We start from the raw sequence: 17,542 nt of genomic DNA, 5'->3' as shown, positions 1-17,542 counted from the left end.
GCTGCGTGTAACTTTAAGGTCACACTTTGATTTTTTTGTTGTTACAAAACTGGCCATACAGGTATCGTGCTGCAACTAGCTTTCTTCCCGGGCCACTTTGTTGAGGTATATATTGTTGACATCTCTATATTTATACATATATAAAATGTAGATAACTTGATATCTACATTTGTGAAATATTCACCATAAGCTAATTAACATGTGCATCACCTCACATAGTTACTATTTTTTCGTCTGATGAGAACACTTAAGATCTTCTTAGCAAATTTCAAGTATACAATATTGTCAACTATTGTCACGTAGCTGTGCATCTCTCCAGAACTACTCGTCTTGCATAACTGAGACTTTGTACCCCTTGACCACCATCTTCCCATTTCCCTTCACTCTCAGTTCCTTTTATCCTTTATTTTTAGAACAGTTTTAGGTTCTCAGCAAAATTTGAGCAGAAAGTACATTGAATTCCCACATAACCTTGTCCCCCCAACACACACAACCTCCCCAAAGTCGATACCCCACACCAGAACAGTATATTTGTTACAATTGGTGAACCTACAGTTAAATATCAGCACCTGGCCAGGCTCAGTGGCTCACACCTGTAATCCCAGCACTTTGGGAGCCTGAGGCCAGCAGATTGCTTGAGCCCAGGAATTCAAAACCAGCCTGGCCAAAATGGCGAAACTTCATCTCTACAAAAAATAAAAATAAAAAAATTAGCCGGGCATGGTGGCACGCACCTGTAGTCCCAGCTACTCGGGAGGCTGAGGTGGGAGGATCACTTAAGCCTGGGAGGCTGAGGTTTCAGTGAGCCAAGATTGTCCCCCTGCACTCCAGCTTGGGTGACCCTGTCTCAAAAAATATAAATTAAAAAACAAAATCACTGGCACCCAAAGTCCATAGCTTACGTTAGTATTCACTTGTTATTGTACATTCTATGGGTTTTGACAAATGCAGGTAACTGGAATGAGACCACCACTTCTCCTGCTGTCCTTCCCAGCTTCTCCCCCACCTCCCCTTTTCCCTAGTTTATAAGACAGGAGAGAAGGGGGAAAGCAAAAAGTTGGAAAGAAACAAAAGTAAGATAAATAGCTAGACGACCTTGGCGCCACCACCTGGCCCTGGTGGTTAAAATAATAACAACAATAATATTAACCCCTGACCAAAACTACTGGTGTTATCTGTGAATTCCAGACGTTGTATGAAAAAGCACTGTAAAACTTTTCTGCTAGCTGATGTATGTAGCCCCCAGTCACACTTTTCACGCTTACTTGACTTATCATGACCTTTTCGTGTGGACCCCTTAGAGTTGTAAGCCCTTAAAAGGGCTAGGAATTTCTTTTTCGGGGAGCTCGGCTCTTAAGACGCGAGTCTGCCGACGCTCCCGGCCGAATAAAAAACCCCTTCCGTCTTTAATCCAGTGTCTGAGGAGTTTTGTCTGCAGCTCGTCCTGCTACATAACCATTACAGTATCGTACAGAATAGTTTCACTGCCCCCAAAAAAATCATCTGTGCTCCATTTATTCATCCATCCCACAACCCCTGGATATCTCTGATATTTTTACTGTCTCCATAGTTTTGCCTTTTGCAGGTTGTCAGATAGTTGGAATCATACATATGCTGCTTTTTCACATTGGCTTCTTTCACTTAGTAATATGCATTTAAGTTTCCTTCATGTCTTTTCTTGGCTTTTTTTTTTTTTTTTTTTTACAGGGTCTCACTCTGTCACCCAGATTGGAATGCAGGGGCGTGATCATGGCTCACTGCAGCCTCCACTTCCTGGGCTCAAGTGACCCTCCCAGTTCAGCCTCCCAAGTAGCTAAAACTACAGGCGTGCACAGCCATGCCTTTTTGTAGAGATGGCATTTTACCGTGTTGCCCAGGTTCGTCTCAAACTCTTAGGCTCAAGAAATCCTCCTGCCTTGGCCTCCCAAAGTGCGGGGATTACAGGCATGAGCCACTGTGCCCAGCCTCAATTCATTTTAGTGCTGCATAATATTCTGCTGTCTGGATGTACCACAGTGTTTTAAATCCATTCACCTACTGAATATACATTGGTTGCTTCTAAGTTTTGGCAACTATGAATAAAGCTGCTCTAAGTTCAGGTTTTGTGTGGATATAAGCTTCCAATTCATTTGGGTAAATAGTATGGTTGCTGGATTGTGTGGTAACAGTATGTTAGTGAGACAGGAGAGTTCCCTGGACCCCTTCGCAGGACTTGTCGTGGCAAGCTTACTCAGCCACTGCACTAAAACCCCTTATGGGAGAGGGAGCACACAGGCAAGTGGGTGACACGGCCAAGGTGAGCACCTTTGGGCTCTGGCCCCATGGTAGCATCTAACGGTGTGTCACAATTAATGCTCTTTTAGCAGTTGCCATCCATGGATGGCTAAGTGTTAACCAGCTCAGTGGAGAGTCAGGATGACAGCCTTTTACACCCTGCACTCTTGATACCCAGGTCCTTGTCCAGCATCCAGGAAGAATCAGGTCACATGGACTTGAAGAATGGTAAATGTGGAGGTTTTATTGAGTGAGGGAGATGACTCTCAGCAGGATGGGGAGCTGGAAAGGGGATGGAGTGGGAAGATATTCGTCCCCTGGAGTTCTGCTGTCCCTGGCCAAATTCCTCTCTGACCATCCAGCTGCCTCTTCAATGCTCAGATGCTTCTTCTCTTTTCTCCTTCTCCACCGTGTTGCTCTGCTGCTCTGCCACTCTTCTGCTTGTGGAGCCTGGGATTTGGGGTTCTTATGGGCACAGGATAGACAGTGGGGTGGGCCAGAGTGGTCTTGGAAAAGGCAACATACAGGCGTGAAAACAGGAATGCCTGTTCTCATTTAGGGCCATGGGTCCAGGCTTGAGGGTAGAGCCCTCACCAGGGACCCCCGCCCTCCTGCCTCCTGTCCATGTCATTAGTTTTGTAAGAGACTGTCAAAACTGCCTTCCAAAGTGGCTACAACATTTTGCATTCACCAACAATGAATAAGAATTCCTGTTGCTCCAATTTCTCACCAGCATTTGTTGTCAGTGTCCTGAATTTTGGCCATTCTAATAGGTATGCAGTGGTAGCAGCTCACTTTTAATTAAAACAGTAGCCTCAAACAGGTTCATAGAAAGGTGTTTACATCAATGTTCATAGCAGCATTATTCACAATATCCAAAGGTGGAGACAACCCCAGTGTCCATCAGCTGATGAATGCATACACTGCAATATTATTCAGCCATGTCAAAGAATGACGTTCTGAGGCTGGGCGCAGTGGCTCAAGCCTGTAATCCCAGCACTTTGGGAGGCTGAGACAGGCGGATCACAAGGTCAGGAGATCGAGACCATCCTGGCTAACACGGTGAAACCTCGTCTCTACCAAAAAATACAAAAAACTAGCCGGGCGAGGTGGCGGGCGCCTGTAGTCCCAGCTACTCGGGAGGCTGAGGCAGGAGAATGGCGTGAACCCGGGAGGCGGGGCTTGCAGTGAGCTGAGATCCGGCCACTGCACTCCAGCCTGGTCGACAGAGCGAGACTCCGTTTCAAAAAAAAAAAAAAACAAAGAATGACGTTCTGGTACATGCTGCAACGTGATTAAAACTTGAAAATACACTAAGTGAAATAAGCCAAGCTGGATGTAGTGGCATGTGCCTGTGGCCCCGGATACTCAGGAGGCTGAGGCGGGAAGATCACTTGAGCCCAGGAGTTCAAGGCTGCAGTGAGCTATGATTGCGCGACTGCACTCCAGCCTGGGTAATAGAATGAGACTCTGTTTCTTAAAAGAAAAGAAAGAAGTCAGACACAAAAGGACAAATACTGTATGATTACACTTATATGAGGTACCTACGATAGGCAAATTTATAGAGACAGAAATTAAAACAGAGTTACCAGGGACTGGGAAAAAAAGGGATGGGGAGTTTGTGCTTAAAGGGTATAGCATTTCTGTTTGGGATAAAGAGAAAGTTCTGGAAGGAGAAAGCGGTGATGGATATACAACATTGTGATGTGAGTGTATACATCAAATTTTTCTGAAGATCTTATACCAAAATTCAAAAATTATAAATTACCATAACCTATAATCTTACGGAAAGATGTATATTCAAGAATGTTCCTCACATTGCCATTTATATTTGCAAAACATTGGAAAGGATCTAAAAATCTTTTAGTGGGTATACGTAAAATAAATTGTGGTGATATGTAAGGAGAATTTGGGGAAACACTAAAAAGGATAAGGTGTACTTCCCACATGGGGGTTATTTCATTGAGAAGTGAAATAATACTGATCACACAAGAATATGTGGAGCGTAATCCTATTTTTGTAAAAAACTACGCATATTTTAAAAAGACTAAACACTGAACTATACAAAGAGAATGGAGAACCCCCCACTATAACACACACACACAAGATAAACTCCCCTTACCGCCTTATGTGGAACAGCACTGAGTAAGCACCATGTGTGGGGGCTGTATTTTTCAAGACCTTCTAAAATTTACTACCACATTGTCCTCTATTAATTTTCCCTGAAAAATCAAGAGAAAGTGTAGAGGGTGTTTTTGAAAAACACATTACTGACCTGGCCAGCTCATGCAGAGCTTCTAAATGTTGACACCTTTTATTATACAGTATCAAACAACTACATTAATATCACCACTGGCGGTCGGTGTGGTGGCTCATGCCTGTAATCCTAGCACTTTGGGAGGCCAAGGCAGGAAGATCCCTTGAGCCCAGGAGTTTGAGACAAGCCTGGGGAACATGGCAAAACCAACTCTACCAAAAAAAAGTAAACAAAAATTACGTGGGCGCAGTGGCATGCGCCTGTAGTCCCAGCTACTCTGGAAGCTGAGGTGGAAGGATCACTTGAGCCCAGGAGGTTGAGACTGCAGTGAGCTGTGATCATGCCACTACACTCCAGCCTGGGCAACAGAGTCAAAAAAAAACCCAAAAAACAAAAAAACGAAAAACAAGAGTTTCACCTCCTGGGTCCCCAGAAAAGGTCTTGGAGACCCCAGGGTCTGTAGATCATACTTTAAACGTAGTAACAATATTATCACACATAAAAAATTAACAGGGCTGGGTGCGGTGGCTCACGCCTGTAATTCCAGCGCTTTGGGAGGCCAAGGTGGGCAGATCATCTGAGGTCAAGAGTTCGAGACCAGCCTGGCCAACATGGTGAAACCCCGTCTTTACTAAAAACACACAAAAAAATTAGCTGGGCCTGTTGGCATGCACCTGCAGTCCCAGCTACTCGGGAGGCTGAGGCAGGAGAATTGCTTGAACTCGAGGGGCGGAGGTTGCAGTGAGCCGAGATCACACCATGGCACTCCAGCCTGGGCAGCAAGAGTGAGATTCCATCTCAAAAACAAAAACAAAACAAAAAATTCAGGCCCAATGAATCCACATACTCTGATTGTTTGATATCTTCTCATATATATATTTCCCCTCCATATCTTTTCTTTTCTTTCTTTTTTTTTTTTTTTTTTTTGAGATGGAGTCTTGCTCTGTCGCCCAGGCTGGAGTGCAGTGGCGCAATCTCGGCTCACTGCAAGCTCCGCCTCCCGGGTTCACGCCATTCTCCTGCCTCAGCCTCCTGAGTAGCTGGGACTACAGGCGCCCGCCACCACGCCCGGCTAATTTTTTTTTGTATTTTTTAGTACAGACAGGGTTTCACTGTGTTAGCCAGGATGGTCTCGATCTCCTGACCTCGTGATCCGCCCGTCTTGGCCGCCCAAAGTGCTGGGATTAGAGGCGTGAGCCACCGTGCCCGGCCCGTATCTTTTTTTTCTTTGCCATTTAGTTGTTGAAAACACTGGGTTATTTATTCTAAGGAATTTTCATATGGTCTGGATTTTCCTAACCATGTTTAATTTTGTATATCAATTGTCAAAGTCAAATAAAATATAGAAATGAATCTCTAAATTTAAAATGTTTTATTTAGGGACTGGGTGCAGTGGCTCAGGCCTGTAATCCCAGCACTTTGGGAGGCCAAGGTGGACAGATCACTTGAGGTCAGGAGTTCAAGACCAGCCTGGTGAACATGGTGAAACCTCATCTCTACTAAAAATACAAAAATTAGCTGGATGTGGTGATGGACACCTGTAGTCCCAGGTACTTGGGAGGCTGAGGCAGGAGAATCACTTGACCCTGGAGGCCAAGGTTGCAGCGAGCCAAGATCGTACCACTGCACTCCAAGCTGGATGACAAAGTGAGACTCTGTCTCAAAAAATAAAAATATAAATAAAATAACATGTTTTATTTGGGAAGCAAGAATTGCAATTTGAGGCATCCACATAGACGGGGTAGTCTTCAGTGTGTCAGAAGAACAAAGTGAAGTTTGGGAATTTTATGAGCAAGAGAAATACTATGAATTGTTTTGAAAGAAGCTCTCTGGTGCTAGATACGCTTTTGGGAGCTAGCAAGCTCAAATTGGTGAGTGACAACAGTAGATTAAACTAGTCTTAGAGGCATGGCAGGTCACTTCAGCAGCTACTAGGTATAACTGGTCTTAGGGTTACAGCAGATCGTTTCAGGAGCTGGCCTCACAGAAAATTTCTTTTTCTTCTTTTTTTTGACAAAGTCTTGCTCTGTCGCCAGGCTGGAATGCAGTGGTGCCATCTCAGCTCACTGCAACTTCCACCCTCCGGGTTCAAATGATTCTCCTGCCTCAACCTCCTGAGTAGCTGGGACTACAGGTGCGCACTACCACGCCCAGCTAATTTTTTTTTTTTTGTATTTTTAGCAGAGACAGGGTTTCACCATGTTGGCCAGGATGGTGTCGATCTCTTGACATTGTGATCCGCCCGCCTCACCTTCCCAAAGTGCTGGGATTTTAGGTATGAGCCACCGCGCCCAGCCTCTTTTTTTTTTTTTTTTTTTTTTTTTTTTTGAGATGGAGTCTTTCTCTGTTGCTTAGGCTGGAGTGCAGTGGCGCAATCTCGGCTCATTGCAACGTCTGCCTCCTGGGTTCAAGCAATTCTCCTGCCTCAGCCTCCCAAGTAGCTGGGATTACAGGTGCCTGCCACCACGCCCAGCTCATTTTTGCATTTTTAATGGAGATGGGATTTCACCATGTTGGCCAGGCTGGTCTTGAACTCCTGACCTCAAATGATCCCCTTGCCTCAGTCTCCCAAAGTGCTGGGATTACAGACTTGAGCTACCATGGTGCAGCCTTTTTTTTCTCTCTTTTTTAAAAAATTTGTTTGTTTTGCAGAGACGGAGTCTCCCTATCCTGCCCAGGTTGGTCTCAAACTCCTGGTCTCAAGCAATCCTCCCAAACCTTGGCCTCTCAAAGCACTGGGATTATAGGCGTGAGTCACTACACGCAGACATTTTATTTCCTGGAATAAGTGCTATGTGCCCCATATCTTGGATATGACAGGAATGACCCAGTTTCTATAATCAACTTTCACCCAATTTTCTGTTCCTTCTTCTGGACTCTGAACCAGAGAAAGTCAATGTTTAAGAACAATTTTTGGCCAAATATTACCAATGATTATCTCCTTGCCAGGTTTTAAAATGATTATTTTTTGTGAAGTTCTGAATTATAAGTTTAGGCTTTTCCCCCAAGTGTTTTGTTTTGTTTTGTTTTTTTTTTTGAGATGGATTCTCGCTCTGTCGCCCAGGCTGGAGTGCAGTGGTGTGATCTTGGCTCACTGCAAGCTCCGCCTCCCGGGTTCCCGCCATTCTCCTGCCTCAGCCTCCCGAGTAACTGGGACTACAGGCACCTGCCACCACGCCCGGCCAATTTTTTTGTATTTTTACTAGAGACAGGGTTTCACCGTGTGAGCCAGCATGGTCTCGATCTCCTGACCTTGTGATCCGCCCGCCTTGGCCTTCCAAAGTGCTGAGATTACAGGCATGAGCCACCGCGCCCGTCCTCCCCCAAGTGTTTTTATTTTCTACTCCTTTATTCAGCATTCCTGCAATGCTTGGTCAAGCTTGTCACCTGCTGGTGGCAGGCGCCATGCCAGAGCACGGCTGTGACTAAGACACAGCTCTCTGTCCTTGTGGAGCTTACACTGTAGCTGGGGAGACAATAGGAATAAACAATAAGTAAAATATATAGCACATCAGATGGTGTTCATTGCTAAGGAGGTCATAGCAGGAGTTGGGGGGGCAATGCATTGTTTTTCAATTTTTTTTCTTTTTTTTCTTTTGGTAGAGACAAGATCTCACTATGTTGCCCAGGCTGGTCTCAAACTCCTGAGCTCAAGTGGTCCTCCTGCCTCAGTCTCCCAAAGTGCTGGGATTAGAGGCATGAGCCACCACACCTGGCCTCAACTTTTTTTTTTTCTCTTTTGAGATGGAGTTTCGCTCTTGTTGCCCAGGCTGGAGTGCAATGGCGCGATCTCAGCTCACCGCAACCTCCACCTCCCAGGTTCAAGAGATTCTCCTGCCTCACCCTCCCGAGTAGCTGGGAGTACAGGAGTGCACCACCATGCCCGGCTAGTTTTGTATTTTTAGTACAGATAGGGTTTCTGCATGTTCATCAGGCTGGTCTTTAACTCCCGACCTCAGGTGATCCTCCCACCTCGGCCTCCCAAAATGGGGGGATTACAGGCATGAGCCACTGAGCCTGACCAGCCTCACCTTTTTTTATTGTGGTAAAATACACATATAATAAAATTTACCATCTTAACCATTTTCTTTTTTTTTTTTTTGAGACGGAGTCTCGCTCTGCCGCCCAGGCTGGAGTGCAGTGGCCAGATCTCGGCTCACTGCAAGCTCCACATCCCGGGTTCATGCCATTCTCCTGCCTCAGCCTCCCGAGTATCTGGGACTACAGGCGCCCGCCACCTCGCCCGGCTAGTTTTTTGTATTTTTTAGTAGAGACGGGGTTTCACCGTGTCAGCCAGGATGGTCTCGATCTCCTGACCTCATGATCCGCCCGTCTCGGCCTCCCAAAGTGCTGGGATTACAGGCTTGAGCCACCGCGCCCGGCCTACCATTTTCAATTGTACAGTTCAGAGGTATTAAATACATCCATAATATCATGCAACTATCCCCACCATCCATCACTGGAACTCTTTTCATCTTGTAAAACTGAAACTCTACCCATGAAACACTAACTCCCATTTCTTCCTCCCCTAGCCCTTGGCAACCACCATTCTTCTTCCTGTTTCTATGATTCTTGATGACTCTAAGTATAGACTACCTGGCTTGTCCAAGGCCTCCACGTAAACAAAGCCACTCTTATCAAGAGGGATCTCCTGGCCAGGTGTGGTAGCTCACGCCTGTAATCCCAGCCTCCACTTTCTGGCCTCAAGCAATCCTCCCACCTCAGTCTCCTGAGTAGCTGTGACCACACGTGTGCACCACCATGCCCAACTTACTTATTTTTGATGGAGATGGGGTCTGTCTCTGTTGCCCAGGCTGGTCTGGAACTCCTGGACTCAAGCAATCCTCCTGGTTCAACCTCCCTAAGTGCTGGGATTATAGGCGTGAGCCCCCAGGCCCGACTGATTCGACAGTTTTAAGGGATTACTAGACAGGTATCTTGTAGGATGCTTTTCCATTGAAATGTATCTGACGTTTTTCTCATGATTAGAATGGAGTTGTGGGTTTTGGGGAGGAAGATCCTAGAGGTAAAGTGCCACTTCGATTACATCATCATAGCAAGGATCCAGCATTAATTTCCTAGAGCTGTCATCACAACGACCACATACTGGGCAGCTGAAAACAACATGCATTTATTTTTTCACAGTTGTGGAGAACGGAAGTCTAAAGGCAAGGTGTCGTTGGCAAGGTCCTGCTGCACCCGAAACCCACAGGGGGCGGCCTTCCACGCTTCTTCCTGGCTTCCAGGGGTTTCCCTCGCTGCTGCGGCTAGCGCTGCGTCACTTCCCTCATGTAGCGTTCTCCCCTCTGTGGTCCATTCCTCTTCACCTCTTCTTATCAGGACACCAGCCATATTGGATTCAGGGCCCACCCTACTGCCACGTGACCTCATCTTAGCTAATTACATCTGCAATCACTATTTGCAAATAAGGTCAGAGTCTGAGGTTGCAGGGAGGACATGAGCTTTGGGAGGTTGTGATTTTACCCAGTAAAGGTACATGCTATCTACTTGGCTTATGAGTGTTGATATGGACCTTGATCATCTTGCTGAAGGTGTGTCTCCACTATAAAGTTACTCCTTTTGTTTGTCCTTTTTATTCTGTACTCTTTGGAGGGAAGTCACTCTGCACAGTCCACATTTAAGAAGTGGGAAGTTGGCCGGGTGCAGTGGCCCACGCCTGTAATCCCAGCACTTTGGGAGGCCAAGGTAGGTGGATGATAAAGTCAAGAGATCGAGACCATCCTGGCCAACATGGTGAAACGTCGTCTCTACTAAAAATACAAAAATTAGCCAAGTGTGGTAGCACGTGCCTGTAGTCCCAGCTACTCGAGAGGCTGAGGCAGGAGAATCACATGAACCCAGGAGGTGGAGGTTGCAGTGAGCCGAGATCATACCATTGCACTCCAGCCTGACAACAGAGTGAGACTCCGTCTCAAAAAATAAAAATAAAAAAGGAAGTGGGAGGTTATGTCGCCCTCTCTTTAGGGTGAGGTACCTAAATAATTTATTTGGAATTCTGCAGGTGAGACTTGTCTTTTTTCCCCATTTACTAATGTATTCACAGAACCGGGCGCGGTGGCTCACGCCTGTAATCCCAGCACTTTGCGATGCTGAGGTGGGCGGATCACCTGAGGCTGGGAGTTGGAGACCAGCCTGACCCACACAGATAAACCCCATCTCTACTAAAAATACAAAATTAGCCAGGCTTGGTGGTGCATGCCTGTAATCCCAGCTACTCGAGAGGCTGAGGCAGGAGAATCGCTTGAACCTGGGAGGTGGAGGTTGTGGTGAGCCGATATCGCCCCACTGCACTCCAGCCTGGGTGACTAGAGCAAAACTCCATCTCAAAGAACAACAACAACAACAACAATAACAACAACAACAAGAACAAAACACACTAATGTATTCAATCATTTATTTATTTATTTGGAGACATAATCTCACTCTGCCACCTAAGCTGGAGTACAGTGATGGAATCCTAGCTCCCTGCAACTCCTGGGCTCAAGTGATGCTCCTGCCTCAGCCTCACTGCATGCAGCTCATTAAAGACTTTTTTTTTTTTTTTTTTTTTTTTTTTTTTTTTTTTGAGACGGAGTCTCGCTCTGTCGCCCAGGCTGGAGTGCAGTGGCCGGATCTCGGCTCACTGCAAGCTCCGCCTCCTGGGTTCACGCCATTCTCCTGCCTCAGCCTCCTGAGTAGCTGGGACTACAGGCGCCCGCCACCTCGCCCGGCTAGTTTTTTGTATTTTTTTAGTAGAGACGGGGTTTCACCGTGTTCGCCAGGATGGTCTCGATCTCCTGACCTCGTGATCCGCCCGTCTCGGCCTCCCAAAGTGCTGGGATTACAGGCTTGAGCCACCGCGCCCGGCCTAGTTTTTTGTATTTTTTAGTAGAGATGGGGTTTCACCGTGTTAGCCAGGATGGTCTCGATCTCCTGACCTCGTGATCCACCCAACTCGGCCTCCCAAAGTGCTGGGATTACAGGCTTGAGCCACCGCGCCCGGCCGCTAAAGACTTTTTTTTTTTTTTTTTGAGACAGAATCTCGCTGTGTTGCCCAGGCTGGAGTGCAGTGACACGATCTCCTCTCACTGCAACCTCCGCTTCCAGGGTTCAAGCTATTCTCCTGCCTCAGCCTCCCAAGTAGCTGGGATTACAGGCATGCACCACCACACCTGGCTAATTTTGTATTTTTAGCACAGATGAGGTTTCACCATGTTGGCCAGGCTGGTCTCAAATGCCTGGCCTCAAGTGATCCACCCACCTCAGCCTCCCAAAGGGCTGGGATTACAGGCATGAGCTAACATGCCTGGCAAAAGATCTAAAAGTTTTTCTAAAATGTACATGGACACACAACACCATCTATGAAGTGGTCTTGCCAAAGAAAGTGGAATCTGAATTTAATCAAACCTCTGGATATGTGCTGTCCAATACAGTAGTCACTCAAAATTAAAAAGAATTAAAATAAAATGATGCAGCCATAAAAAAGATCGTGTCTTTTGCGGGAACATGGATGGAGATGGAGGCCATTATCCTTAGGAAACTAACATAGGAACAGAAGACACAGGTTCTCACTTATAAATGGGATGAGAATTTATAAACACAAAGAAGGAAACAACAGATGCTGGGGTCTATCTCAGGGTGGAGGGTGGGAGGGAGAAGAGCAGAAAAGGTTAACTATTGAATACTGGGCTTAATTCCTGGGTGATGAAATAATCTATACAGCAATCCCCTATGACATGAGTTTACCTATGTAACAAACCTGCACATGTACCCCTGAATCTAAAATGAAAGTTAAAGGCCAGGCATGGTGGCTCACACTATAATCTCAGCGCTTTGGGAGGCCAATGTGGGCGGATCACCAGAGGTCAGGAGTTCGAGACCAGCCTGGCCAACATGGTGAAACCCTGTCTCTACTAAAAATACAAAATTAGCAGGGCATAGTGGCACGCACCTGTAATCCCAGCTACTCAGGGGGCTGAGGCAGGAGAATCGCTTGAACCCAGCAGATGGAAGTTGTGGTGAGCCGAGATTATGTCACTGCACTCCAGCCTGGGTGACAGGGCAAGACTCGATCTCGAAAAAAAAAAGTAAAAAACTTAAAATGAAATGAGGCTGGGCATGGTGGCTCATGCCTGCAATTAAGCACTTTGGGAGGTTGAGGTGGGTGGATCATCTGAGGTCAGGAGTTTGAGACCAGCCGGGCCAACATGGTGAAACCTCATCTCTACTAAAACAAAAACAAACAAACAAACAAACAAACAAACAAATACTAGCCAGGCATGGTGGTGAACGCCTGTAATCCCAGCTGCACAGGAGGCTGAGATAAGAGAACCGCTTGAACTCAGGAGGCAGAGGTTGCAGCGAGCCGAGATTGGGCCACTACACTCCAGCCTGGGCAACAGAGTGAGACTCTGTCCCGAAAAAAGAAAAAACAAAACAGAAATGAAATAGACAATTCAGTTACCTTAGCCACCTTTTGAATGCTCCATAGCCACGCGTGGCCACTGGTTACCAAGTGGGAAGCTCAGATCTAGAATGGTTCCATCAGAAAGTTGTACTGGCCAGCATCTCACCTAGATCTAATAGTTCATAAGAAATACAGAGATCAGAGAAATATATTCAATACCACAAGGATGCAATCACCCGAATACAGAATATGGAAATTTCTATAGAACAAATGACCCAGCTCCATTTTTTTTTTTTTTTGAGACAGGGTCTCACTCTATTGCCCAGTGGCATGATCTCATCTCACTGCAAACTCTGCTTCCCAGACTCAAGCGATCCTCCCACCTTAGCCTCCCAAATAGCTGTGACTACAGGCATATGCCACCATGCCTGGCTAATTTTTTATATTTTTGGTAGATATGGGGTTTCGCTATGTTGCCCAGGCTGGTCTCAAACTTCTGACCTCAAGTGATACCCCCGCCTTGGCTTCCCAAAGGACCTCAAGTGATACCCCCACCTTGGCTTCCCAAAGCGCTGGGATAACAGGTGTGAGCCACCATGCCTGGCCAACCCAGTTTCTTTAACAAATACATGCCATGAATAAAGGAAGGGGGAAACTTGCAGATAAAAAGATTTAGGCCAGGTGCGGTGGCTCACGCCTGTAATCCCAGCACTTTGGGAGGCCGAAGCGGGCGGATCACGAGGTCAGGAGATCGAGACCATCCTGGCTAACACGGTGAAACCCCATGTCTGCTAAAAATACAAAAAATTACCTGGGTGTGGTGGCAGGCGCCTGTAGTCCCAGCTACTCAGGAGGCTGAGACAGGAGAATGGCATGAACCCGGGAGGCGGAGCTTGCAGTGAGCCGAGATCGCGCCACTCTAGCCTGGGCGATGAGCAAGACTCCATCTCAAAAAAAAAAAAAAAAAGATTTATGAGCCCCATCAACCAAATGCATTGTTTGGATCTTCACTGTACTAGATTTGAACTAACCAACTGTAAAACAGACATTTTTTTTTTTTTTTTGAGATGGAATCTTACTCTGTCATCCCAGCTGGAGTACAATGGTGTGATCTTGGTTCACTGTAACCTCCACCTCCCAGTTCAAGTGATCCTCCCACCTCAGCCTCCCAAGTAGCTGGGACTACTTTTGCACCTGGCTAGTTTTTTGCATTTTTAGTAGAGACAGGGTTGTATAATGTCTCAAACTCCTAACCTCAGGTGACCCACCCACCTCAGCCTCTCAAAGTGCTGGGATTACAGGCGTGAGCCACTGTGCCTGGACAAAATAGACATTTTTTGAGACAATTCAGGTAAGCAATGAACTGAGGTGGACGTATAAGCTCACTCAAATGTGGCAGGGGTGAAGGACCCAGCTAGGGGTGAGAGGGGAGTGTGTACTCCTGATTTGATGGGAAGAAAAACAAAGGTAGGTAGAGCTTTGTCTCCATGATGTTAGCAACATGATGTTTCTCATTTGCTGTGGGAGGAAAATGGAGCTAGGAATTAGCTTCAAGAACAGCAGCCACATCACTCCAGGATGGTCCTGAGCTCTGCCCATGGGAGGGTGAATATGAAAGAGGTGTGAAATCTTTTCTTTCACCAACCTGGAAAACTGCTGCTCATCCTCACATTTCCTCTTTCAGGAAGCCTGCCTGGCTTGCCCCACTGCCCTACCCCATCCCATCCTGAAAGCCTTCCCTGAGCTTCCCTGCTCATGCTCCTGAGGGTGGCCCACTCTAAGTGTGACACTGTTACTTAGACTTGTAGGGTGAGGAAGAACTGGACAGGTGGAGAGCCTAGAGAACATGCCAGACCGAGGGCACAGCGTGTGTCAAGACCAAGCCTGGCTGGAGCTTGGGGTCCACAGGGACAGAAAGGAACGCTGGATCTGAGAGGTCAGTGAGGAGGTTGGGAGGAAGTGGGATACAGAAAAGATGGTAAATGGATATCAGGCCCTAAAAGGTGCCAGATCTATAGGGAGGTCAGCAGGGCACAGCAGGATTTTTAAGGTCACTGCAAGGGGGTTGCATTTGTTTGAGGGGCCACAGGAAGCCACTGAAGTGTTTTAGGCCATGCAATGGTCTTTATCCCTCAGTTTTCTGGACCGAAAAAAAAAAGCATCAAACTGTGAAATACTTGAAGGGATTTACTCATGTGAGTATTACAGTAGGTAGCTAGGCAGGCGTGAACAGGGCAAGAGAAGGCTTCCCCTCCACCCAACAGGAAAGTCAGGCCACCCTCGGGTGACGGTCAGGCAGTTACACTGTTTCTCTAAAGTAACAGTTGGTGGCAGCCTGCTCCAGGGAAAGGCAGTTTCCCAATAGATACAAAAACCTGAAATCAGTTTCCCATAAGCTCTCAGGAGTTGGGTGAGTGAGCTTGAGCATGCGTACTAAGAAGCAAAATGGTGGAGTTTAACTGGTATATGACCTTCTAGGAACATCCAGCTGGTAAGGGAAGAAAGCCTCAAGTGAGCATGCGTACAACGCCAGTCAACACACTGCACGTTTCCCTCCCAAGCGCTAGCAGGCCACCGCTCTTGCGGACAACCCATGCCAAGAAAAGAATCAGGGGAGAAGGGCTGCAAGACCCCTAGAAGCACGCCACCATATAAAACCCCAAGTCAGGCTGGACAAGGTGGCTCACGTCTGTAATCCCAACATTTTGAGAGGCTAAGGCGGGTGCATCACCTGAAGTCAGGAGTTTGAGATTAGTGGAGCCAACATGGTGAAACCCCATTTCTACTAAAAATACAAAGCCAGGTGTGGTAGCGCACACCTGTAATCCCACTGTAAAGCTACTGGAGAGGCTGAGGCAGGATAATTGCTTGAACCCAGGAGGTGGAGGTTGCAGTGAGCCAAGCTTGCACCACTGCACTCCAGTCTGGGCAGCAGAACGAGACTCTGCCTGAAAAACAACAAAAAACAAAAAAAATACAAGTCAAAAGGTCAAACCACACACTTGTCTTTCAAGTCGCCCCCTTGGCCCTCTTCCAAGTGTACTTTCCTTCCTTTTTTTCCCACTCAAAAGCTTTTTAAATAAAATTTCACTCCTGCTCTAAAACTTGCCTTGGTCTCTCCTTCTGCCTTATGCTTCTGTGAACTCCAAAAATCTGAGACAGATCTCAGTTAACTTAGAAAGTTTGTTTTGCAAGGTTGAGGACACATGCCCATGACACAGCCTCAGGAGGTCTTGACGACATGTGCCCAAGGTGATCACAGCACAGTCTGTTTTTTCACATTTTAGGGAGACATGAGACATCAATCAACATATGTCAGATAAACATTGGTTCTGTCTGGAGAGGTGGGACAACTCCAAGTGGGGAAGGGGTTTCCAGGTCATAGGTAGATAAGAGACAAATGGTTGCATTCTTTTGAGGTTCTGATTAGTCTCTCCAAGAGAGGCAAAAGGATGTGCATTTACCTCCATGAGCACAGCGGTGACTTTGAATAGAACGGGAGGCAGGTTTGCCCTAAGCAGTTCCCAGCTTGACTTTTCCCTTTAGTTTAGTGATTTTGGGGGCTCAAGATATTTTCCTTCCACATTTCCCCCTTATTCTTTTTAAAAATCTTTTAGAGAAAGCATTTTAGAAGAAAATGAGTCTCTGATCTCAGGTTTCATCTGATCTCTCATGGCTAGGATGGTTTATTCCTAGACAGGTAAGTCCCCAGTTACTAGGAAAGCTCATTTTTAGAAGGTTGTGAAGTCTCATGTCCTCTGAAGAGAAAATAGGGGGAGGAAGGGACAACAACAACAACAACAAACAAAAGAACAATCCTGAAAAATTGATATAGGCCACTTACTCTGAAGTCCATACATCAGTAGACAGATACGAAAGTGGCTGGCCGGGTGCGATGGCTCACATCTGTAATCCCAGCACTTTGGGAGGCCAAAGCAGGTGGATCACCTGAGGTCGGGAATTCGAGACCAGCCTGACCAAGATGGAGATACCCTGTCTCTACTAAAAATACAAAATTAGCCGGGCATGGTGGTGCATGCCTGTAATCCCAGCTACTTGGGAGGCTGAGGCAGGAGAATTGCTTGAACCCTGGAGGCGGATGTTGCGACGAGCCAAGATCGTGCCATTGCACTCCAGCCTGGGCAACACAAAGAGCAAAACTCCATCTCAAAAATAAACAAACAAAAAAAGTAGCTTATGTATATAAATTTAAATAGGTTGCTGTTATTTTCTTCTGAAGTTTAAGTTGTCTAGCTTCAGTTCACAGGGCTCTATGAAAACACAACTTAGTTTTCAGTGACTCTAAATCAGGAAAAATGGGGAAAAAAAGAAGGAAAAATATGAAAACATTATTTTGAAGACACATTGCCAAGAAAAATTAGAATTTGGTTCAAATGGTAGATAATAAAAATTGAAAAATATTAGGCAAGACTAGACTCTAACAATGGGTGTACTATAGTTCTTGAAACAGAATTTTCCTCTCTCCAGTTTCCTATTTTTACTAAAGACAGATCATGGTAGGATTGATCTGCTTTATTATACTTGGCCTAATTATTTGTATACACTGCAGAAAAAATAATTAACGTTTACATAGGTTTTTAAAC

General features: G+C 46.2%; 1 protein-coding gene across 2 annotated transcripts in view; it reads right to left on the bottom strand.

The window, feature by feature from the left end:
- GABARAPL2 (GABA type A receptor associated protein like 2) overlaps positions 1-17,542 on the bottom strand; it is a 625,498-nt gene that overhangs the window by 458,325 nt on the left and 149,631 nt on the right. The window lies entirely within an intron of this gene.

The sequence above is a fragment of the Macaca thibetana genome, chromosome 20 (genome assembly GCF_024542745.1).
Source record: "Macaca thibetana thibetana isolate TM-01 chromosome 20, ASM2454274v1, whole genome shotgun sequence".
NCBI classification, from domain to species: domain Eukaryota; kingdom Metazoa; phylum Chordata; class Mammalia; order Primates; family Cercopithecidae; genus Macaca; species Macaca thibetana.
Note: the sequence above shows the minus strand (reverse complement) of the source record. Positions and strands in the feature narration are given on the sequence as shown.